The following is a 26067-nucleotide window of genomic DNA, read 5'->3' as shown; positions in this document are numbered from 1 at the left end:
GTATCGTCTGCATACTTACTAATCCAATTTACCATCCCATCATCCAGATCATTAATGTATATGACAAACAACATTGGACCCAGTACAGATCCTGAGGCACACCACTAGTCACCGGCCTCCAACCTGACAAACAGTTATCCACCACTACTCTCTGGCGTCTCCCATCCAGCCACTGTTGAATCCATTTTACTACTTCAATATTAATACCTAACGATTGAACCTTCCTAACTAACCCTCTGTGTGGAACCTTGTTAAAGGCCTTACTGAAGTCCATATAGACAACATGCACACTTTACCCTCGTCAATTTTCCTAGTAACCCCTTCAAAAAATTCAATAAGATTTGTCAAACATGACCTTCCATGCACAAATCCATGTTGACTGTTCCTAATCAGACCCTGTCTATCCAGATAATTATATATACCATCTCTAAGAATACTTTCCCTTAATTTACCCACCACTGATGTCAAACTTACAGGCTGATAATTGCTAGGTTTACTCTTAGAACAATGGTACCACATGAGCAGTATGCCAATCCTCGGGCACCATGCCTGTTTCTAATGACATTTGAAATATTTCTGACAGAGCCCCTGCTATTTCTACACTAACTTCCCTCAAGGTCCTAGGGAATATCCTGTCAGGACCCAGAGACTTATCCACTTTTATATTCCTTAAAAGCGCCAGTACTTCCTCTTCTTTAACCATCATAGTTTCCATAACTACCCTAATTGTTTCCCTTACCTTACACAATTCAATGTCCTTCTCCTTAGTGAATACCGAAGAAAAGAAGTTGTTCAAAATCTCCCCCATCTCTTTTGGCTCTGCACATAGCTGTCCACTCTGATTCTCTAAGGGACCAATTTTATCCCTCACTATCCTTTTGCTATTAATATAACTGTAGAAACCCTTTGGATTTATTTTCACCTTACTTGCCAAGGCAACCTCATATCTTCTTTTAGCTTTTCGAATTTCTTTCTTAAGATTCTTTTTACTTCTTTATATTCCTCGAGCACTTCATTTACTCCAAGCTTCCTATATTTATTTCTCCATTTCTGTAGGAATGAAGTCATATGTAGGCAGATTTGGTAAAGACGATGAATTTCTTGCATGTGACCATTATGAATTTTATTGCACTTTGCCAGTTTCTTGGATACCAACATGAAACCAAGTTTTTATTCCAGATTTATGTGACCAGCTGAAGGTAAATTCACCAAATGGATATCTGGATTTTAATCATGTCTCTAAATCACTGGCTCTCCAGTCCAAAAAGAAAATACCTATTCTTTTACTTATTCACATGTCTGTGAGAGCCAAATTAGTGATCAATGAAACAAAAGAAGACAAGAACACGAGGAAATCTGCAGATGCTGGAATTTCAAGCAACACACATAAAAATTGCTGGTGAACGCAGCAGGCCAGGCAGCATCTCTAGGAAGAGGTACAGTTGACGTTTCGGGCTGAGACCCTTCATCAGGATTCACGTCACAGTCGACGTTTCGGGCTGAGACCCTTTGTCAGGACTCGCATCACTTCATCCTGACGAAGAGTCTCAGCCCGAACCATTGACTGTACCTCTTCCTAGAGATGCTGCCTGGACTGCTGCATTCACCAGCAACTTTTATGTGTGTTAAAAGAAGACATGATCTAGTTTTTCCTAGCATGGTCTCTGCTAGGTTTGATTTCACCAAATAAGCCACATGCACCTTCACTTATTTATTTCAGAACATCTTTGTCATGATTTGCTGCAGAGTCCTAGGTTTTGTTTAGTGTGCAATATATGATACGTAAACAGAGAAAATTAAAGTTTATGAATATACAAATCTGAAAAATTGCCATGAAGTTACATACATTCTATTCGACCCAAAATATTGATGTAAACTAGGAAAGCTATGGAATTTTCAATCAAAATACTTTTCTGCTCTTCAGAACGGCTCAATTCAGAATTGTCAATGCTTACTTAGTTAGAGTAAACAGACCAATTTCAGTTAAAAAAAAAGCTTGTTGTCTGGGACAATGTTCCACTTTGAAACAACTCCACTGAAAGACAGATTAGCCTGTTATTTATTCATCACTCTTTAATGGAATATTACTGGCTTTGATGGCTACAGTTCAATTTAGTGTTTGAGATTCTTTTTAAACTTGAATCAGCCCTTAGAAAACAAGTCCTACAGAATGTAAGCAGTTCAGTTTCTCAATATTCAAGATTCAAGATCTTTTAATGTCATTTCCATACACATGTATATGGAGAATGAAACAGTTGTTACTCTGGATCTGATGCACTAGTGGTGGACTTAGTGGGTGGAGGTGTTGATCAGCTTTACCGCTTGGGGAAAGTAACTGTTTTTGAGTCTGCTGGTCCTGGCGTGGATGCTATGTAGCCTCCTCCCTGATGGGAGTGGGACAAACAGTATAGTTATGTATATGGGTACACTGCTGCCAGTGATGCATTGGGCAGTTTTGACTACTGCCCATTGTAGAGCCTTCTTGTCCGCCTCGGTGCAATTGTCATATTCAAGCAGTGACGCGGTTTGTAAGGATGCTCTCTACTGCGCATTTGTAGAATGATGTGAGCATGGATGTGGAAAACCCAGCTCTCTTCAGCCTCCTCACAAACTAGAGGAGTTGGTGAGCTTTCCTGACTGCGTAGGATGTGTTTTGAGACCATGAGAGTTTGTGTGTGATGTGCACTCCCAGGAGTTTGAAACTGCTTCCAATGCCGTGCTGCCAGCGTAAGGAGGGGTGTGAGTGGTATGAGTTCTCCTGAAGCTGATAACCATCTCTCTTGTCCTGTTGACAAGTCATTTGCCTGGAAGATGGCCTCATGCTCTTCCGCCTCCTCTTAGTAGGCCATCTCATCTTCGTTGGTGATGACAATTGTTGTGTCATTGGCAAACTTGACAATCTGATTACTCAGCTGTATGTCCCTGCGGTCATGTGTGAGCAGAGTATTCAGCAAGGGGCTCAGCACACAGCCCTGGGAGGCACCTGTGTTGAGGATGATGGAGAAGAAGGAGCAGTTGTATACCCTGACTATCTGAGGTCTGTTCTTTAGGAAGTCCAACACCCATTTGCGCAGTGGTGTATTTAGACCAAACGGGCCACAAAGTTGTGCCGAACACGTCCCTACCTTAGAAATTACTGGGCTTACCTACAGCCCTCTATTTTTCTAAGCTCCATGTACCTATCCAACTTAGCTCTTAATATTTTCCTGAAGTTGAGTGCTCTGGCAATTCACAGATTCTGAACCTCAGGACAATGATCAGAGGTCAGGCATGTTTGCCGGCTTTGCTTTTAGATGTAAAACTTCTGGTAGTCATGGATACGACTATGCTGCCTTACCATGGCAGTGTATGGACTTGCTGCTGTGTTCCTCAGCAAATCCATTTGAGGAAAGTGCAAATAGAAATGAAGCATTTGTCTAATGTAAGAGCAAACAAGATGTTAGGTTACCCAAACATATTTAAGTTGTTGTCATCATTATGCAGCAACATTAGTAGAAAACAGTGGGCATCTCACTCAGCTAACTAGACTATTGGATAGCAAATGGTTTAGGATATTGTAGCCTTTTAAAAGTTCTGACACAATTTAATTTTAAAGCACCATCATATGGGGATAAAATCGCTAGTTTCAATTGAAAAATTTCTTACCTCTGAATTGGAAGATTTTAGTTCAACTCCTTGCAAGAGGACAAACAAATGTGGGAGTTTTTTCAGGGTTGCTTGTCCTTTGACACCCTATGTTTGGCAGACATCTTATTTAAGCATTTAAAATGTATTTATGACCATGAAATGGGAGAAGTATTGTAGCAGATGGAGCGAAAATGCTTGGTAAAGTGGTGCACCAATTTAAACACAAAATACTCTGCAGATACTGGGGTCAAAGCAACACACGCAACACACTGGAGGAACTCAGCAGGTCAGGCAGCATCCGTGGAAACGAACAGGTAATGTTTCGGGCCGAGTCCTGACGAAGGGTCTCGGCCCAAGACGTTGACTGTTCGTTTCCATGGATGCTGCCCGACCTGCTGAGTTCCTCCAGCGTGTTGTGCGTGTTGCACCAATTTAAGTTGGATATCACCGATGTAGAGGAGGCTGCTTTGAGAGCTACACTCCTTTCCCTTCCCCACCTTCTTATTCTGGCCTCTGTCCCCTTTCTTTCCAGTCCTGATGAAGTGTCTTAGCCCAAAACGTCAACTGTTTACACTCCTCCATAGATGCTGAATGACCTGCTGAGTTCCTCCAACATTTTATGCATATGAATGAAGAGTTAATTTTTGCTCTCTCGTATTTCTTTCTTAGAGAGCCTTTTGGGGCGAGGAATAACTTGCTTCCACTCAGGTTCTGTAGTTCTTTGGTTACTGATAAATGGGATTGCCCTTGGCTGAATGGAACCTCTTGATGGGCATGGTAGATGAGATGTTGTGTGCTAATCCACTATTTCTCAATGGCCTCTGTGTGCCTTCATCCTGAGAGACTATATGTGCTTGGTGACCGGCTCAAACTCCTTCTCCATTTTGACCAGACATAAGCAATGGATTCCCATGATTTGGTAGGAATATTACATTTTTTTTTAAACTATTTTGAGAACTTCCTTGAAATGCTTTCTATGTTCTCTGAGAAAACTTTAACTATGTCAGAAGTCAGAATGGGCTGCTTGTGTTGAAAACAATGTGTTCCACCAGCTGAACTGGTTAAATGATTAGGCCCTTGATGTCTGTTATATGGTTGGTAGAAAACAGTATAGGGTACAGCTCACTGCTTTAGTGAAGGAGTCACTGATGGCTTGGCACAATTTCATCTGTGTCCACAACTCTGAACTGATTCTACAACCTATGAATCACTTTCAAGGACTCTACAACTCGTGTTCTCAGTACTATTTATTTACTTATTTTGTTTTCTTTGCACAGTTTGTTTTTTTGCACATTGGTTGTTTGTCAGTCTTTGTAAGTGTGTAGTTTTTCATTGATTCTATTGTATTTCTCTGTTCTACTGTGAAAATGTGCATGAAAATGAATCTGAAGGCAGTATTTCATGATACTACCTTGAGATTCTTACCTACTTTGATAATGAATTCACTTTGAACTTTGAAAAATCATCACCAATATTGGTTCTGAAGTGGAAATGATGATGGGTGTACTGCTTCCTGATTGTTCTGTACATTAACTCCAATTGGAGCTTTCTAAAGAAAGGGATGCAGTTCTGCAGAGAAAGAAAACTGACAGGAGGATTGGTGCAATGACACAACTTTGCTTGACCCCAGTCTGCTCTGTAATTATGTCTGCGATGCACCCATTGGAAGGGATCATAATATTTGGTTCAAAACACTGAATGGTAGTGACAGCCTAGTGGTTGAAGATAAAGGCACAACTTCATTGAGGAAATAATAGGTAGGTAGGAGAGACAAATGAGAGTCAATGGATGTTGATTACTTGGATTTTCAGAAGGCCTTTGACAAGCTGCCATACGTGAGGCTGATAAGATTGGCTGACAGGTAGGAGACAAACAATGGGAATAAAGGGACATTTTCCAGTTGGCTCTTGGTGATTTGGAGTGTCCTGCATGGTTTGCTGTTGGGTCTGATGCTTTCCATGTTATATGTTCATGATCTTGATGGATTTGATGGCCTTGTGGCTAAGCTTGTAGATGATACAAAGATAGGTGGAGGGGCAGGTAGTGTTGAGGAAGCAGAGAATCAGTAGAAAGGCTTAGACAGATTAGAAGAATGAGCAAGGAAGCGGTGGATGGAATACATTGTAGGGAATTGTATGGTCATGCGCTTTGGTAGAAAGAATAAAGGCTAAACTATTTTCCAAACCAAGAACATATTCAGAAATTAGAGGTGTAAAGGGACTTTGGAGTCTTCATGCAGGGTTCTCTAAAGTTTAACTGGCAGGTTGAGTCAATAGTAAGTAAGGCAAGTGCAATGGTAGCGTCTATTTCAAGAAGACTTGAATATACAAGTCTTCTTGAAATAAAAGAAGACGTTTACTGAGGCTTTATAAGGCATTGGTCAGACTCCATATGAAGTAAAGTGAGCAGTTTTGGTCCCCATATCTTAAAAACAATATGCTGGCATTGGAGGGTGTCCTGAGGTGGTTCATGAGAACGATTCCGGGACTGAAAGGTTAACATATGAGGCTCTTTTGCTGGTGTTTGGCCTGTCCTCACAGGAATTTAGAAGAATGTGGAGGGTGGTGGTTCTCACTGAATATTGAAAGGCCTAGACAAAATGGACATGGAAGGGATGTTTCTAATAGTGGCAGTTTCTAGAACCAGAGACCATGGCCTCAAATAAAAGGACATCCATTTAAACCAGTGATGGGGAGGAATTTCTTTAGCCAGTTGGTAGTGAATCTGTGGAATTCATTGTGGGGGGTTGATAGGCTCTCAATTAGTAAAGGCATCAAAGGCTACAGGGAGAAGGCAGAACTACAAAGAAAGCACAACAGTAGCTGTATTTCACTAGGAGTTTGAAGAGACTTGGTATGTCACCAAAGACTCTAGCAAATTTCTACAGATGTACCGTGGAGAGCATTTTAACTGGTTGTGTTATCATCTGGTATGGAGAGGCCAGGATCGGAAAATGCTGCAGAAAATTACAAACTCAGTCAGATCCATCATGGGCACTAGCCTCCCCACCACTGAGGACATCTTCAAAAGGAAACTCCTTAAAAAGGCAGCATCTGTCATTAAGAACACCCATCTCTCAGTACACGTTGTCTTCTCATTGCTACCATCAAGGAGGAAGTACAGGAGCCTGAAGACACACACTCAATGTTTTAGGATCAGCTTCTTCCCCACTGTCATTAGATTTCTGAATAGACAATGTATCTGTGTCTGTTATCTCAGTATTTTTTCTTTTTTTTTACTCTTTTTGCACTACATATTTAATTTAATTTTTATGTGTGAGTATAAATATATGTACTTAATACATTTTATGTTTATTTTATTATGTATTGCAATGTATTGCTGCTGCAAAACAACAAATTTTATGACATATGCCTGTGATATTAAACTCGAGTTTGGTTCTGATCGAGGGAAATAAGCTAGCCATGATCGAATGGCAGAGTAGACTCAATGAGCGCAATAGCTTAATTCTGCTCTCAGCCTTCGATCATCTGGACAATAGCAATGCCTACCTCAGGCTGCTGTGTATTGACAACAGCTCAGCATTCAACATAATCATAACCTCAGTTCTAATCAACAAGCTCCAGAACCTGAGCTTCTGTACCTCCCTCTGCAACTGGGTCCTTGACTTCCTCACCGGAAGGCCACAGTCAGTGTGGATCAGAAATAACATCTCCTTTTTGCTGACAATCAATATTGTTGCAACTCAAAGATGCGCTTAGTCCTCAGCTCTACTCTGTCTACACCCGTGAATGTGTGGCTTGGCACAGCTCAAACATCATCTATAAATTTTTCGATGACACAACTATTGTTGGCAGAATTTTAGATGGTGTCAAGTAGGCATACAGGACAGAAGTAGATCAGCTAGTTAGATAGTGTCACAACAACACTCTTACACTCAATGTCAATAAGACAAAGGAATTTATTGTGAACTTCAGGAAGGGGATGCGGAGGGAACACACACCAGTCCTCATCGAGGGATCAGCAGTGGAAAGGGTGAGTAAGTTCAAGTTTCTGGGTGTCAACATCTCTGACTGTCTATCCTCTGTCCCACATATTGATGCAATTACAAAGATGGCACAACAGCAGCTACATTTCATGAGGAGTTTGAGCAGACCTGATATGCCACCAAAGACGCTCGCAAATTTCTACAGATGTACCATAGAGACTATTCTAACTGGTTGCATCACCATCTAGTGTGGAGGTGCCACTGCACGAGATCAGAAAGAGCTGCAGAATGTTGTGAACTCAGCCAGCTCCATCATGGGCACCAGCCTCCCTGGCATCCAGGACATTAGCAAAAAGCAATGCCTCAAGATGGTGGCATCCTTCACCCGAGACGTGCCCTCTTCTCATTGCGACTACCAGGGAGAAGGTTACAGGAGCCTGAAGACACTCAGCATTTCAGGAACAGCTTCTTTCGCTTCACCAGCAGATTTCTGAATGGACAGTGAACCCATGAACACTCCCTCACTATTTTGCACCACTGACAATTTAATTTTTTATATATATTTCTAATTGTGTTGGGGTTGCTTTTAATTACTATGTATTGCAATGTGCAGCTGCTGGAAAACAACAGATTTCACAACATATGCCAGTGCTATTAAACCTGATTCAGATTATGGTCTGATAAACAGGTGAGCTTGTGGATTTGTTAAGAGGATAGCCAGCTAACATGGAGGTAGAGACAAACAGGATGTTATCTTTGATAAAGGGTCTAAAGGTACTGGAGAGAATCACAGGTTGTTCCTGGGTTAATTCATTGCCCATTTTCCATTGCTCTTCCTCTCCATATCACCAGAGACAAATAACTGAAAAACTTTAACTGCCCACCACCACTCTCCACCCACCACTTCTCTATCTTCTGCATTAATGTTCTGCATTGGATGCAGCACTTGCTGTGGTATATGCAGAGAGACCAGGAGGGCTGGAAATGTAAATTGAAATAGATTTAAGTAATTGTTTTATTGTAGGGACATGCTGGCTGACATTAATGACAGCACAAACCACTGTTTTTATAGAGAGATGGTTATCTAAAACTGAGTCACCACAATATCAGCATGTCAGAAAGAATCGTGAGGTTTAGGACTGAAATACAAACAATATCTAGGCATGTACTGTATGTCTCCGAGTCTATTTTCACTCAGTTTATAATGTTAAAGTTCAAAATTGTTTATTTTGATTTCAGTTTATTTTATTTTGAATACAATGAAATGCCTGGACCTTGAGTAAAAAAAACACAGTATTGAAAGAGTTAATACTCACATTTTTAAAATATCTGTTTGTTGTTGAACTGCAAACACATACAAAGAAGCTTTATTGACAGTGCAAGGAAATTTATGATAAAATTAATTCAAAATAGCCCTGTTTTTCATTGTCTATTTACAATCATTTCAGCTGTGAAGAATCCTGTCTACACATTATGAAAGATTCTTTGTTGCCAAGAATTTCAGTGTTGCGAATTTGGAAATGCAAAAGATAAAGGTAGGCCTTTGTGAGTAATCCAAGTTTCTGAGATTCTACTTTCTAGTTTTGAAGGTGTCTTCTTTATAGCAAAGCTTTCAATGAGAACAGTACATTTTTGCTCTATCAGACAAGGACGGAGTAGCACAATGTGATTAGATAACAGACCTGTTTTTTCATTTACAATTGGTAACAATATGTTTAACCCTGATATTGTCAATACATAAATTTTAATGTATATGCATGCTCTGAATGGTTTTTCTGTGTTGTAGGGGGGTCATAGAATTTCCACAGATGATTTGTCAATCCAGGAGTCAATTAGCCTTTTGTCTTCTTCCAAAAACTGCAGTAGACAGAAACAGAATCAGACACAAGAGGTGTTTCAGTTACTGTGGTGAGAATAAAACAAGCTTCTCATCAGTCTTCTCCTTGCCAATAGGTTTGACCACAAAAATGAGAAAATCAGCCTGAGGTCCAATGAAAGTTCCTCTCATAATTCTGGCTAGTACCACACTAATGAGTACTGCAGCAATAATGTATCCTTGATGAGTTTTAACTTAATGTACAACACATTTGTTAGGTGTTTTCCAATTCTTATACACTTGGCGCTGTCAAGATGTAATACAGGATTGCTTAATTAATACCCGTGGGCCTTTCTAATCAGCCTGCAAAATATTCAAGGCCTTGCAATTGGCAAAAGCTGATGTTTTTTCATTGATGGTGATTAATCGCTTTTAAGTTCTCATCCATATTAATGTAATGCAGAAAGAAATGTTTATTCTGTTGGACGTAATAAAAGTCATGACATTTTCTTGAAGAGCAGCAGCATGCTCGTGTATTCTGGCCAACATCCTATTCTCAAGTCATGTCAGGAGAAACAGATGTCCAATCATTTCAGTTATTGCGTAGAGAGTGGTTATCATGTTTGCAGCAGCTCAACAGGTAATTCATTACTTGTGAAGAGCCTGATAATTCTGCCTTGTTGGGCTGAATTTTGCAGTTGTAATGATAATGACATTAATTATATTTGTCAGCAACGTAGAATGAAACTGAGACTACCTCCTAGTATACGTTAAACCTGGAAATACTGGAGCTGTTGTCAATTATTCTTTTCTCCTTCATGGGTTGTACTCATTTGTAGCTTTCTCCTGTTTAATTGTGGAGAATTAAAATAGTTGTGAACTATTCATGCTGTAAAATAGCTTGAAAATATTCTATATTTTGCATAAGATGTATACATTTTTAGTAGTGTATTAAGAGAGAGGACGCCACACGCAGCCACCTTCTTCTGGCAGTAGCCAACGAGAGGCTGGTAGACGGCGCTGAACACCCGCTCGCCTTCTGCACTCGCCTCGATGATTTCACTCTTCCTCGACACTTAAATCAGCGAGATTGGTTCCTGGCTTCAAGGCTGCACATCTCACAAAGCACCCTCAGCAAAGCACCAGATTGCTCAAACACACCACCAAAATCTAGATCACAGGCTATAACAGAACCGCATTTGAAAAAAAAAGAAGACACAAAAAAGTGAAAGAACATCTGTTTTCTCATTAAATTCATGTACTGACTATAATAAAGGCTTCAAAATGATGGGATAATCACCTTAAATCACACGAGGAGCTTTCTTTAACAACAAGTATATTTTGAAATAAAGCTTGTGGACATTAGTTTTTCAAAAGGAGATGCGTGGAGCAAATACTTTACACAGAGAGTGGTGGGTGCTTGAAATACACTGCCAAGGGTGGTGGTGGAGGCATTGATGCACCATCAATAACTCCAAAAGACTGGAAGTAGGGTAAATACTGAAAGGCTTTTAAGTAAAGTAAAGGCATCCGTTAGTCTTGCGAGACCATGGATCTGCGCCTGGAAAGTCTTCACTCTCCAGGGCGCAGGCCTGGGCAAGGTTGTATGGAAGACCAGCAGTTGCCCATGCTGCAAGTTTCCCCTCTCCACGACACGAATGTTGTTCAAGGGAAGGGCATTAGGACCCATACAGCTTGGTACCAGTGTTGTCACAGAGCAATGTGTGATTAAGTGCCTTGCGCAAGGACACAACACGTTGACTTGGCTGGGGCTCGAACTCATTTCTTCAGGTCGCTAGTCCAATGCCTTAACCACTTGGCCACACACACACAAAGGCTTTTATTCGCAGTTAAGTGTGACCTCCAGCATGCTGAGTGTCTGCCCCTGGACTGAGAGGAGGAGCCAAGGCCCAATCGCCTTTATTCAGGGGTCTGTGGGAGGAGCCACAGGGGCAGTCAGCAGAGGGGCGTGTCCAGACAGGTAACCCAGTTACAACATATATATATATGGTTTACCACAGGCATATACTGTACAGTAGAAGTATTTGGTAAGTGGTTCTTACATTGGCACATGAAGATGCAGAGAATGGAGGGGTCAGAACTATATGCAGACAGAAGTTGTCATTAGCTTAATTAGATTGGCATAACATTATGGGTTGAAGGACCTATTTCTGTGTTGTACTATTCTACAATATATGGTCTATTAGTTCAAGCTACAGTACAGATGACAACCAAAGTTACATCACATTCATTCAATACCTACCAGCCTTCTCCTTCCCACCCTCCCCCCACCTTCTTTATAGGGCCTCTGCCCCTTCCCTCCTCAGTCCTGACGAAGGGTTTCGGCCCGAAACGTTGACTGATCATTTCCACAGATGCTGCCCGACCTGCTGAGTTCCTCTGGCGTGTTATGAGTGTTGCTTTGACCCCAGCATCTGCAGAGTATTTTGTGTTAACATTCAATACCTACCTAGCTTCTGGTAGAAAATAAGATGTTTCTCAGGTTTTGTTCTCCAAATGCAATTGGTTCTGATCTGATCAAAACTAAATTCAGATGTTTTGTCGAAGGATATTATTCAGGACTTTCCAAAGCACCTTTCATATTTTAAAATATATTTGCTGCTGTAGTCAGTTTGAAGACAGATATCTCACACAAATAGCATTACAATAATAATCAGATGCTACATTTTAGTGGTTATTAACTGGAGATATGAGGTAGAAAGTATTTTCACATGAAAGCATTGTACATAGGAATTTTGTGCATAAAGGCTATTTCTGATAGTTCAACCCAAGGATTTAACTTACACAAGGATTTAACTTACACAGTATAAATCACAAATATTAATTTAGTTAGAAGATTGATTCAACAGATGAAGTTGCCAACAGATGTGTGCCACAAAATCTTTGGGTTCACAAAGAAGCTGTTAATATAATCCTACTCTTTTTTTTTCTAGGAAAAGATTAATCAAAAGAATCACATCATCAGAATTGGACAAAAGTAAGTCTGATCTTGGAATCAGGCCTAGACCCAAAGAGAATGTGATAGAAATAGGCTGTGAGCAATTATCAGAAGAATCAGGATTAGTTACCTAAGCCATATGGATCTGCACGTGTGATTTGCTTTTAGGGAGATGTCATTTTGGCCATATGCTTCCCTAGGCTCTTGACTAATGTAGAGGGAGGGCTATTGAGGGAGCTTGCGGGGTCAAGATAGCATTCTCAATGTTTCTGTTTCCTTGCCAATCCCTTTCTTAAAACTAGTAATGACATTACACACATTTGGTTAGCTAATTCCGAAGTTGTTGAGCTAATTCAATCACCAGATTAAAATCTTGAGCATATGAGCACGAAAGTAACATCAGATTTGTCATTGCCCAAGCTCAACACATCCAAAATGCTGGGGTAACTCAGCAGGCCGGCCGGTATCTATGGAAATGAATAAACAGTTGAAGCTTTGGGCCGAGACCCTTTATCAGAATTGGAGCGGAAGAGGGAAGAAGCCAGAATACGAAGGTGGGAGCGGGGAAGGAGTACAATCTAGAAAGTGATAGGTAGGAAAGGTAAATGGCTGGAGAGGAAGGAATCTGATAGGAGAGGAGAGTGCATCTTGGGAGAAAGAGAAGGGGGGACACCAGTGGGAGGTGATAGGCAGCTGAGGAGAAGAGGTAAGAGACCAGAGTGGGGAATAGAAGAAGAGGGAAGGGGGAGGGACTTTTTTTTACTGGAAGGAGAAAACAATGTTCATGCTATCAGGTTGGAGGCTACCCAGATGGAATATGCAGTGCTGCTCCTTCAACCTGAGAGTGGTCTCATTATGTCAGTAGAGAGAAGACCATGGACCAACATGGCAGAATGGGAATGGGGATTAGAATTGAAATGGTTGGCTACTGGAAAATCCTGCTTTTAGCAGATGGAGTGAAGGTGCTCAACAAAGCGGTCCCCCAATTTATGTTCCATATCACCAATGTAGAGGAGGCCTCATTAGGAGCAGAGGATACAGTCGATGGCCTCAATAGATTCCCAGGTGAAATGTTGCCTCACCTGGAAGGACTGTTTGTGGCCTTGAAGGGTGCAGAGGGAGGGTATGAATGGACAGATGTAGCACAGCTTCCGTCTGCAGGGATGAGTGCCAGGAGGGAGATGGGGGAGTCAGGTGGATGAATGGACAGGGGAATCACAGAGGGAGCAAGTGGAGAGCGGGAGAGCTAAAGATGTATTTGGTGGTAGGATTCCGTTGAAAGTGGCGGAAGCTGTGGCGAATAATGTGTTAGATGAAGAGGCTTATGGGATGGTATATGAGGACAAGAGGAACTCTATCACTTTTAAGGCTGAGGCAAGATGTCTAGGAAATGGAGAGATGCAGGTAAGGGCAGCATCAATGGTGAAGAAAGGGAAACCCAGTCCTTTGGTGAAGGAGGACATCTCTCATGTCCTGGAAAAGAAAGCCTCATCCTAAGAACATGTGGCAGAGACGAAGGAACTTAGAAAAGGGACTGATATTTATACGGGAGACAGGGTGGGAAGGTAGTCAAGATAGCCATGAGAGTTGGTGGGTTTGTAAAAGATATCGGTAGACAGTTTGTCTCCAGAGGTGGAGACAGAGGGATAGAGAAAGTGAAGAGAGGTGTCAGAAAAGGACCAATTGAATTTATGGGCAAGATGGTAGCTGGAGGCAAATTTGATGAAATTGACAAGATCAACACGGGTACATGAAGCAGCACCAATACAGTCATCAATGTAACGCAGAATCATTGCTCAAAAATCCCTTAAGAAATTGTCTAGTAGTATTTTAATGTTATCAACTGTTGAATTTAATGAAGATTACTCTGCAATATGCTCAGAGACTGCATGAGTGAATGAGTTCAACTTTCAGTGCTTAAGTCTGTAAAGGGTTACATTTTATTATCCAAAAGCCGATTGATTTTCATTAAATAGTGAAAAATAATTTTCTCCGGAGTTCTTATTTGTAGTACCTCAATGATATTGAGTCTGAAAAAACAGATGAAAGCATTGTGGTTGATACGTTAAACTAGGATGAAACCAAAGAATTTTCAGATCTCTGTGCTGTAACACAGTGAGTCACATTTCTGTTCATCTTCTGAAACTTGTTTTCCATAAGACTATGTAATGTCTGTTTGAGTTATCTATCTAATTAGATTAGTTGCTGCACCATTAGGGTAAGGTAGAATTAATTATTGTAAACACTTAATCCCACTATGAGATGATTTTTGAGTATTTTAATATACCTCATTTCAGCTTTTTTTTTCTGAAACGTTCAACATTCATTTGGCCTCTGATGTTTTCCTTGAGTTTGATGGGGAAGGTTGGCTTACCATGAAATTTTCTTTTCTTTGCTAAAATGTCTTTGCCTGATAACCTTTCCTATACTTATCAAGAAAATTGCCTACCTGCATTTTCAAGAATTAAACCTAATTAATTCAAGAGACTACAATGGTGGAATCTGGAATAACATACGAAAAGCTGGAGGAATTCAGCAGGTTAGGCAGCATCTGTGGAAGGAAATGAAAACTGACATTTCGGTCGAGACCCTTCATCTGAGCTCAATCAGTCTAGATCGGTTTCCCAACCTGGGGTCCACAGACCTCTCGGTTAACAGTAGGGGTCCATGGCATAAAAAGGGTTGGGAAACCATGGTCCAGATGAAGGGTCTCAACCCAAAATGTCAACTGTCTATTTCACTCCACTAACGCTGCCTGACCCACTGAGTTTCTCTTCCTTGTTGTGTGTTGCTTTTCAAAAGTGATCTGTTCTCTGGATCTACAGCCACTCTACTAAACTCACCACTTCTTTGACTCTTGCCATTTGTGCATCATTTCCTTCCTTTACTGATATTCAGCTAATTAGGTCACTACGTAGGCCACTCTAGCTCTCTCTGCCTCTCTCCTTTTTTAAAACTTTCCATAAAATCCCGCTCTTTGAATAATCTTCTTTCTCACTTATCCTATTATCTCTCTCTTTGGTTTGGGTCCAGTTTTGCCTGACTTTTGCTGTGAGTCACATTGAGGTACTCTATAGGAAGAAGGTGAATTCTGTAACAGGGAGCAGAAGTGGAATGCTAGTTTCATGGCTAAATTGCAAGTTGAAATTTTACTCCAAAATTTTGTTGGCAAAATATTGCATAATGGAAGTATGATTGGAATGGCTTCTGGTAAACTTTGGTATACCTTGGCTTTAGAAAACATAATATCACAAACATATTCTTTTTTTTAAAGCACTGGCAGTTTGCAAAATGTACAAGCTCATTCTTGCCCTACTCATCTCCACACAGGTCATAATTGCAACTTCTGAGTGTAGTTAACAAAGTTTAGGGGAGCCATTGGAAATTGTTTTACTGGTCTGCATGGGAAGGTTCACCCAGAAGCAACAGCAACCCTATTTGAGATGTTACCAATGCTAATGTTGTGAGCTGGGTTGGACACAGCTTAGGGCAGATCTGGTTACTCCAAAGAAAGTCACTTTATTTACTCTAGGGTGCAGCAGTTGAGGTTAGGTGTGTCCCACAGAAATGCAACAAGTTTAATGTGATGGGTTAAATTGTTTGATCGAGCCAGCTAATGAATCGTGTCTGGTTCAGCATAGACTCCACATACAACCTTGAGGTGTTAGCTGTAGAGCGCAATTCTAAAAGAAGCTCCATTTTCAATGACAAAAATGCGCTTGTTTAAAGAGGAGCCACAAAGCTTTTGAACTACATGGCATATATAAATTGGCCCAGTCTGACATGTGCCTCGTGGTTAGTTTTGCAGCCTAAATATGGTCCAGTCATACACAAGCAAATTGGTCTGTGAGCTAATCTCCCTCTGGGTTTTAGTGTAATACCTTGTCGTTATCCCTGGTGTTGCCCCCTACCCGGAAACCTCCCCAAGATAGAATCAAGGCCAGGGATCAGATCTGAAGCGGGAATGCAAAAAACTTCAACTTTAACTTCACAGTTAATTCATGGTGATTTTTAAGGGACTTTCAATAATTGTGGGTGTTAGCTTTAAGCATAGATACCCCTACTTAGTATCCCATTTATTCATCACACGGAAGGACTTTTCAATAGCTGTTTCAGTTACAAAAGGCATTAGAACAATGTGGGTAACTGGGTCATTTGTTCTGTAACTATTTACCACAGAAGTAAGTCAGGTATGGGATGTGCAATTTGCAGTGTGAATACTTCAGCATAATTACTATCAAATTAATCTAAAATATACATTTAATTTAAATCAACAGTAATTATGCCGAAAGAGTAACATTTGCCTTTTAATTTTTTTTTCAATTTATGTTAAACTTTCTTCTCAGTTTTGTCTACTGAATGTGAGATCTCTGTTCCAACGGAACGATACGACAATGAGGTGTTGGTTCAGGAGTGCATTTCTAAAAAGGTTCCATTTCCTAGGTCAAAAATATATTTGACGAAAGAGGAGCCACAAAGCTTTTGAACTACACAGCGTATACAAATTAGCCCAGTCTGACATGTGTCTGGTGGTTAGTTCTGCAGCCTGAATGTGGTCTTTTGTGTATGTATTGGGTTTTCTTGCCGAATTTCTGTATCAACCTTCTATGCCAATGTTTTTGATCTGCTTAACAAAACAGGAACTTTCAGCATTGAGTCAGATAAAGTTTAGAAAGTGTCTGCTTCGTCAGCCTACCTTCCTAATTTTGTTTGGTTACAGAATTAAGCGGAGCTAAGACATGCTAAAAGAGGCAATTTTCTTTGACAGGATATTTGAGCTTTGGATAAACATATCATTGCACACAACTAGGATTTGTTCATGGCATGTCAAATTAAGGAGGAAGAGGGTGTGGGGGTGGGGGAGGAGAGAAGTGGCTCTTTGATCTATCGTAGTAATTTAAAGTGATGTTGGAGCCAAGCAGCATGAGTGCTTTTGCTGCTGAATTCATGGAAAATTGAGTGTACACTTTAAAATAATTCTAGAAAAAGACAGGCCGTGAATTACTGAAAGTTGTTTTCTTTTTTTTCCCCCTGTTCTTTTTTAATATGTGGTTCTCTCCCTTTCTCCATTCTATTGACTTGCCTGTCAACTGGTTTGTAAGAACAAAATTGCGTGAAACAGTTCAACTAGATCATGGCTTTTCTTTCTAAATTCCACCTTCCTGTTTGATCTTATTCTCTGATTCCTTTGGAATCCAAACACTTCTCGGCCTCACTCTTGCACAGACGTAATGGCTGACCCCATAACTCTCAGAGATGGAATATTCAAAAGATTCAAAACCCATGAACTAAAAAAGAGTCCTCTGGATCTCAGATCTGTCTTTGAGATCCGAGATTTAGAAATTAGATCAGGAGATTAGTCGTAGACTCTAAATGTCATACAGAGCAGAAACAGGCCCTTTTGGTCAGGTTGTTCATGCCAACAAAGTTATATACCTGAGCTAGTCCCATCTGGCTGAAAATGGCCAATGTATCTCCAATCCGTTTCTATCCGAGTATCTGACTTTTAAATGTCGTGATAATACTTGCCCCAACCACTTCCTCTGGCAGCTTGTTCCACATAACCAGCCTTCCACCACGTGAAAAGGTTGCCCCCTAGGTCCCCTCTGATATTAAGTTTTAGAACCTTCTCCCCCCAACCTCCATCCTGTGGGGAAAATATCATATCTTTGCACCTCATGATTTTCTAAACTTCTGTAAGGTCTACCCCCAGCCTCATGTGTTCCCGGCCTATCTGGGTTCTCCTTATAACTCACATCATCCCGTCTCAGTAACAGCTATGTGAATCTATACTTCATCCTTTCTAGCTTAATGACATCCTTCCTACACCTACAGTAGGTGAGCAGAACCGCACACAATTGGTTGATGGTAGGGTGCAGGACGGTGATGGGAACAAGTTTTTTTTTGGGAATGCAGGCCTATTTCCAATGGTGTGCCACAGGGATTGGTTTTTATTATTTATATAAATGATTTGGATGAGAATGTAAACACAAGAGATTCTGCAGGTGCTGGAAGTTCTGAGCAACAGAAAACACAAAATGCTGAGGAACTCAGCAGGTCAGACAGCAGCTACAGAGGGAAATGCGCAGTGAGAATTTCAAGCCGAGGCCCTTCATCTTGCTTCACCCCTGTGGTCGAGGATGTACGAACGAAAAAAAGGGAAAATCTGCGGATGCTGGAAATGCGAGCAATACACTCGAAATGCTGGAGGATCTTAGCAGGCCAGGTGGCATCCAGAACATGAGTACAGTCGATGTTTTGGGCTGAAATATTGATTGTACTCTTCTCCTAGATGCTGCCTGTCCTGCTGAGTTCCTCCAGCGTTTTGTGTGTGTTACAATGTGCAAACATAGTAAGTTCACAGTCAGTATTAAATAGGCAGTATCATAGACAGCAAAGAAGGATATCACCTTGACGGACACATGGATAGGGAAGGTTCAGATGGATCTGGGCCAAAGGTGGGCAGATGGGATTCTCCTAGATGGGCATCGTGGTCAGCAGGGATGAGTTGGGCTGAAGACCCTGTTTCCTCCATGTATTTCTCTGTGGCTCTAAAACTCCTAAGTATCGTCTCACAGCGTCTAGAATAGTTATAACATGACATCCAAACTCACGTGCTCAATGCCCTGTCTGATAAAGGCAAGCATGTCACAGGACTTCTTCACCACCTGTCTACCTGTGTCATGACTTCCAGGGAACTATGCACTTGTACCCCCAGATCTCTCTGTTCTACAACACACTCCAGGGCTCTGCAATTAACTGCGTATCTCCTACCCCTGGTTTATCTCACCAAAAGGCAATACTTCACACTTGACTGAGTTAAGTTCCATCTGCTATTCCTCGACCCACTTTCCTAGCTGAACAGGATCATGGTGTAATCTGAGACCACCTTCTTCAGTATCTGCTGTCCCACTAATTTTGGTGTCATCTGCGGACTTACTAAACAGGTCAGCTACGTTCTTAACCAAATTGTGAATATAATTGTTAACAACAGAGGACCCAGCACACATCACTGTAACACACTGTTGGCCACAGGCCTCCAATCTGAAAAGTAACCACCATCTCTGGCTACTACCAAGCCAATTTTGTATCTGAGACTTTTCCTGCCTAAGAAGAACCAATCAGCATTAACCTAGTCAGGTCTATTCAGAATTTAACGATACCTTCTCCTTTTCTGTTGCTGACATATTTTAACACGCTGCTTATGGTGTTCAAGTAAAAAACTCCTGAGTTTCTTAGACTTATTTTTGATTATTTCTCCCAATATCATAATTTCAAGGTTAACGGGGTTCACTTAACCTCAAAATGTAACTGCGTACTGTATCTTATAAAGAATGTGTGAGTGTAAGGTCACACAATCATATGGGTTTTTTAAGGCAGTAACTTTTAGACTGTTAGTTGAAGCTCTATGACTTCAAGGACTGATATATTTGTGATCTCAGACAATGAAATAATTCAGCTTGGTTTGTTCTAGATATAACAATCCCGATTATTTAAAAATGTAATCATTTAAATAGTTACAATTATTCTGCTTGCATTGCTTTTCAATTTGATAGTTTTCATTCCTTAACCCCAACAGAAGTTAGAAGATAGCAGCATACAAGGGCTTACAGTGTGTGGTTGAAATTCCTCTCTGCTGCTTTGTGGAGATAGCAGCCTGTTTACAATGAGACTCTAGTATGGCTAGTGCCTTCGTTGCAGAAGTAGAGAAGTTTAAAAATTCATATATAACATTCCATGAGGTCTATTGGATCTGCAGTTTCATGTATGAGTGTGCTCTGTTCAAATTATGCTGATTTAAAACAGGCATTGTATTACAATACTCAATTGCAATGCTGCATTCTCTCCAAACCTCAGTTCTAAGAGATGAGAACATTAGGGTGTTACGTACCCTTCTGTAAATGGCAATTGAAGTTAGGTAACATTTCAAATAAGGCTTGCCGTTGAAGTGATATACTTTCATTTTGTTTCTCCTTTTTGTTAATCAAAGTAATTAAGAGGAGAGGGAAAAAGAATATGTATGAATTTTTATTCCATTATGACTTTGGTAATTTTGGATATCAAGCATAATGCAAACCAAAAGCATTTAGCTAGCTATAGGACTCAAGAGGCTACAGGTACTGGAATCTGGAATAAGAATCCATCTAGTAGAGGAACTCAGAAGAGTGAGTAGAATCTGTGGGGTGGGGGAGGGACAGTAAAGGAATTGTGGATGCTTTCATTTGAAACTCTGCAACAGGACTCAGTAAATGTGATTTAGAACATCTAAAGATCACATAAATGTTGGTATATTCTTTTTCCCAATTTGTTGAATAGTGTAAAAACAGAGGCCAAGCACAACAAAGTAAGAAAAATCAAAGGCGAAGCATTGTAGGATACTCGAGGTGGTTACTGAATAATAATCCATTAGTACTGATGGTAGTCTTTAGAAGCAGCCTGCTCCATATTTTTTGGTTAAGATTTTACCTGGTGAGAACTGAGGGGAAGTGAAGCAATAAAAATACTTTCAATAGTGAGCATTTTCAGCCCACATTCTTCAATAATCTTTTATAGACTAAAGATATTTCTGGAGAAGCTCATATTTTGTATGTTTTGATTATGGTTCAGTTCCAGCTTGTGTGATTTAGTGGGCTTAGCACAAATATTTCAAATTGGCCTTTCTGTTATAAGCAGGATATAGAATTTCTGCTCCAACCATAACATTTCTTGGTAAATGTTCTGGGTTTAACCATTGTGTGTCTAGAATACTCTTGACAATGTCATTATATGGAACGATGGCACGGATCCTCTGTTTTCTTTTTTAAAAATGTAAATTTTCCAACACGCATCCTCAGTGAGGAGCTGTAGTGCTGGGAAAATCACTGATATGAGGTTTTGCAGTCTGGGAACGAAAAGAGAAAATCTGGGGGCCTGTATTTACAAGTTTCCATCTAATAAAACTAAATGGAACTAAAAGTGGGAGGCACTGGTCAGAATTCCTATTAGGCGCTTGCAGCTTGTGAAGTTCTTTTTTCATTTATGGAATGTGCACTTAAAGCTTTCTACTCATTTTCCACTCCTTCCATATCTCTTCTAATTTTTATTGAAGTCATGACTTATCTAGTGTGATCTTTGTCCCTAAATTTTCTTTTAATTATTTTCTTTTGATCTAAGTATTGGGTTGCTCTATCTTTATTTAAATTACATAAACAGTTTCTGCTCAAAAACAATAATATTTGTCTGGAGGAGAGTATGAGAGAGCATGGGAGAGAGAGTTCATCTGAATGAGTCTGAGCTGGACTCAAGGCTTTGATCAAAGGAAAAACAAAGTGAATGAATTTAATGTAGTATCAAATCTTACGCCTTTTAAAAAAAATTGTTTTATCTCTCATAAAGAAGTAAAAAAGTTTGGTATTGAAACTATTTGTTCATTTTAATTTCTTGAAAAACTCAGTCATCCACAATAGAAGACAACCAGAATCATTTAATACTATATGTCAAATGAGCAGAACTTAGTCTATGAAAAGAACAAATTTGCCTAAGCACCTCTGACTGGGGCCTTACGGCTAAGTTCTCTGCAATTAGTTGCTCTTCAGAATCTTTAATATACGTGTGAGTACATTCATATTCAGTTAAAATTAAGCTTAGCAATGGTGTCCTTCACAGCTCAATGGCAAATTGAAACTTAGGGAGCAAATTTCCATAATCCCATAAGTAAAGAAGGTACAGGAGCCTCAAAACCCAAAACCTGACACCAGCAGGGTCAGGAACAGTTATTAACCCTCAACCATCAGGTTCTTGAACCAAAGGGAATAATTTAACTCAACTTCACTTACCCCATCATTGAAATGTTCCCAGAACCTATGGGTCACTTTTAAGGACTCTTCATCTCATGTCCCCGATATTTATTGCTTATTTATTTTTTATTATTATTTCATTCTCTTAGAATTTGCTTTTGTTGTCTTTTGCACACTGGTTGAACACTCAGGCAGTGTGGTCTTTCATTGATTCTATTATGGTTATTATTCTATTATAGATTTTTTGAGTATGTCCTTGAGAAAATTAATGGTGACATATATGTACATTTGTACTAAATTTACTTTGAGTTTTGTTGAGCTATCAACAAAGCATGAGTAGCAACATTCTACAACCCAGATTCTAGGCAGTTTCATTCATTGTGAACTGATTTCTCTGCCATCTCTCCCTTGCTATTGCACCTTTAGACAGGACTGATAATGATCTAGGTGGTATACTGTACTGTAACTGCCAGTGTTCCTAAAACGAGAGTGGGAAGTAGCTTTTTATTCATTCATTAAATTTTTATAATGATTTTGGCTGTTTCTGGTGAGCCCTGCACTAACTATTTATCCACCATTCCCTATAAGAAAGTGTGGGCTAACTTCTTAAACCACTCTTCTGTCCTTCTGGAGGACATATTCTGACAATATGACAGGGCAGAGTGTTCCAAGATTTAGAACAGTCACATATTTATAAGTTAGGATGGTTTAGAGGGGAAACTGCAGATAGTGGTGTTCTCATGTGATAGCTACTCTTGATATTCTTGGCTGTTGGGTCCATAGGTTTGGGGAGTACTATCAGAGCAGCCTGGGTGGGAATTGCAATGCACTTGTTCTGTGTGCTTGTAATGGAGGGAATGAATGCTAATGGTGATGAATCGGGGTTCATCAAGTGAACTGGAATTAGTTTATTACTGTTATATGTACCAAGACACAGTGAAAAGCTTGTCTTGCATACTTTCATCCAGATCAAATCATTAAACAATGCATTGAGGGAGAACAAGGTAAAACAATAACAATGCAGATTTATGTGTAACAGCTCAGAGAATCTGCAGTGCAGGTAAACAATAAGTTGCAAGATCATAACAAGGTGGATTGTGAGGTCAAGAATCATCTTTTCATGCTAAGGAACCATTCAATAGTCTTGTAACAGCAGGATAGAAGCTGTCCATGAGCCTAGTGACATAAGCTTTCAGGCTTATGGATCTTCTGCCTGGTGGAAGAGGGATAAGAGAGAATATCTGAGACGGGGTCTTTGATTTGAGATGGATATTCACTGTCTAGGACCCACAGGGTGTTTTTATCTTTCTGAGCATAGCAGCTGACACTTCTGGAGATCAAGGAGTTGTTTCTGAGTAAGTGAAACTTCCACCCAATATTCTTTGTTTAGCTTCTTGCTATAATTGAGAGCCAGTTGTCAGTTCTGAATGTAACTGGCAAACAATAAGTGATCGGAGGTTAAGAAGAGAATTTTACAAACAAACAGCATTGTCTCTAGAGCACAGGATGGTGGCCCACAGCATGGGCTGGTTGCAGTGTAGGACAATAGGTTTATGTTAATTGGCTTGTGTCAAACCAGACAACACTGGCTAAGTTATTTAGTTCAAGGAAGCTTGCAGACCAAACTGATACTGTCACTTAGCATATAAAATAGCTGATCAATTAATAGTTAGAAGATTTGTGCAGTCAAAGAGTCATAAATTCACAGCATTTATTGTAGGTAAATGAAACCCAGAAGCTTTCAGACCATCTGTGTGAAAAGGTATTGGAAAAAAGATCACATGTGTGTGAAGTCACCCAAGTGGCAGAGAAACGGTATAAATATAAGGGAGCAGTCAGACTTGTTAAGAATGGTCAAGGAACATCAAGAAGAATGACAGAAAGATGAGATGAGCTAGAATCCATTCTCCTTTTGAATCTGTGACAGACAACTCGTCCATCTGCAACTCATAGGTATGTCTTTTTAGCTAATAGAAATTGCACCCATGTTTTGGAAATCTTTTGTAATCTGGAAATCTTTTATAAAATGGAAATTTTCTGAGAGTTTTAAATGTTTTTTAAGAATTTTATCTAAATTTAAAAGTGTATCTCTAAAAGTAAATGGTGTTTAAATGGGAGTTGGCAGCTAAGCTTGCTGTGGAGGATAGACAAGGGGTTTGATCTGTCCTTTGAAGAGTGGGTGGTTTAGTGAGAGTACCCATAGCTACTTAAATTGGACAGGGCTTAAGTTCTTTGAATTTAGAACTTCATGGTCAACAAACCCTGAGTAGATTATGCTGGCTGCTTTATTAGGCAGAGTACATGGAGGGAAGGCTTGCTTCTATGATGTGTTAAGTTGTGTCCACAACTTGCTGCAGTTTCTTACAGTCATGTGTAGAACAGTTGGTTACCAAGTATTTATGCATCCAGATAGAATGCTTTCTACGATGCATTGAAAAAAACAGGAAAGGGGAGATGGGGCATGCCAAATTCCTTTAGCCTCCTGTGGAAGTAAAACCATTGGTGTACTTTCTCAGACATGGTGTCTACATGATTGGACCAGGACAGGCTGTAGGTGAAGTTCACTCTTAGGAACTTGTTAGTTACAATCCTCTGTATCTCATCACTATGTGGACAGTGTACCAGAGTAGAAAGTCTTGAACATTGCTGGTGATGTACTCATCTGGCAGAGAGTGTTCCATCATACTATTTTCTTGTGCCTTGTAGATAGTGGAAGAGCTTTGAGGTTTCAGGAGATAGGTCATTTGTAAAAGAATACCCAGACTCTGACTTGTTCTTGTAGCCATAACTATTCTGGCTTGTTTGCTTGAATATTGGTTCAATGATGAACCCACTGGGATATGAATGATGAGGGACTGAATTATGGTAATATCACTGAATGTTAAAGGTGGGAGCTGAGATTCTCACAAGTTGGATTTGGCTGTTTCTTAGCACTTTTGTGAAGTGTATGTTATTTGCCACTAATTAGTTCATGTCTCAATTTTGCACTATGTAGACATTGACTGTTTCATTTGTAGGGGAGTTGCAAATAGTACTGAATGTTCTGCAATCATCAGTGAGCAACTCTTTTCTGATCTTATAACAGAAGGAAAGCCATTGATAAAATAGTTGAGCATAATTGACTTGAGGAGTTCCTGAATCTGGGATGATTAACAATAACAATCTTCCTTTGTGCAAGGTATGACTCTCACCATTGTACAGCTTTTAACATCTGGAGCCCCTATCACAACCCTGGATTATTTGTATAGGTCTTTGTTTGCTAGTTCTATAACTTAACTATTGCACACCATCCTACTAGGCAAAGTAAGATAACGAGAATCTGTCTGTTCATGGGCAAAGTGGTTAAAAAGCACAGTCTTTTAGTTTCCTTAAAAACTATTTCTGCTGCGTGCTGCATCAGATAATCAACATTTTATGCAATTGTAGCAATCTTAACTTTTTAGTTAGTTTTATGAGATTTCTTTATGAATGAGTGAGTGCATTTGCATTGTAACTGTTGCTGACCTGGTTTGGGGAAAAAACTACTCAGCACAATTCAGCAATGCATTTAGCCATGTAATCATTTAGACTTGCAACATTTGGAACAAAATTCATAATGCTCCTTGAAATGATTTTGTGTTAAAGGCTGTGCTAAAAAAATGTTTCAAAAGCTTTAAAATAGGCTGAGGAAGTTACCATATCTCAAAATTTTGTGTGGTAACTTGTGAAATATTTATAGCTAAATATCTATAACCTGTATGGTTTTAAAGCGAGGGTCGTCTGTAGTTTCAAATATTGTTCCAGCACAAAATACTGAAGGAGCATTTGATTGGCAAATATAAACTCGTAATTGAAAATAAATGTACAGGCAGGTTAAAGGTAGGGGCACTAACACTTTCTTCTAAGATTTCTTCTGTCTTTTACCTCTTCCAAAATGTCCTAATGAACATGCCATGCAGAATTA

General features: G+C 39.9%; 1 long non-coding RNA gene across 1 annotated transcript in view; it reads left to right on the top strand.

Moving 5' to 3' along the window:
- Positions 1-26067, top strand: part of LOC134350472 (uncharacterized) — a 40530-nt gene that overhangs the window by 6267 nt on the left and 8196 nt on the right. Inside the window, exon 2 of the long non-coding RNA XR_010018904.1 lies at positions 9022-9108. This is a non-coding gene — a long non-coding RNA (uncharacterized LOC134350472). The remainder of the gene's footprint in view (positions 1-9021; positions 9109-26067) is intronic.

This window comes from Mobula hypostoma, chromosome 8 (assembly GCF_963921235.1).
Source record: "Mobula hypostoma chromosome 8, sMobHyp1.1, whole genome shotgun sequence".
Lineage (NCBI taxonomy): Eukaryota > Metazoa > Chordata > Chondrichthyes > Myliobatiformes > Myliobatidae > Mobula > Mobula hypostoma.
The sequence above is the reverse complement of the archived record's forward strand: the minus strand, read 5'-3'. Positions and strand labels throughout refer to the sequence as shown.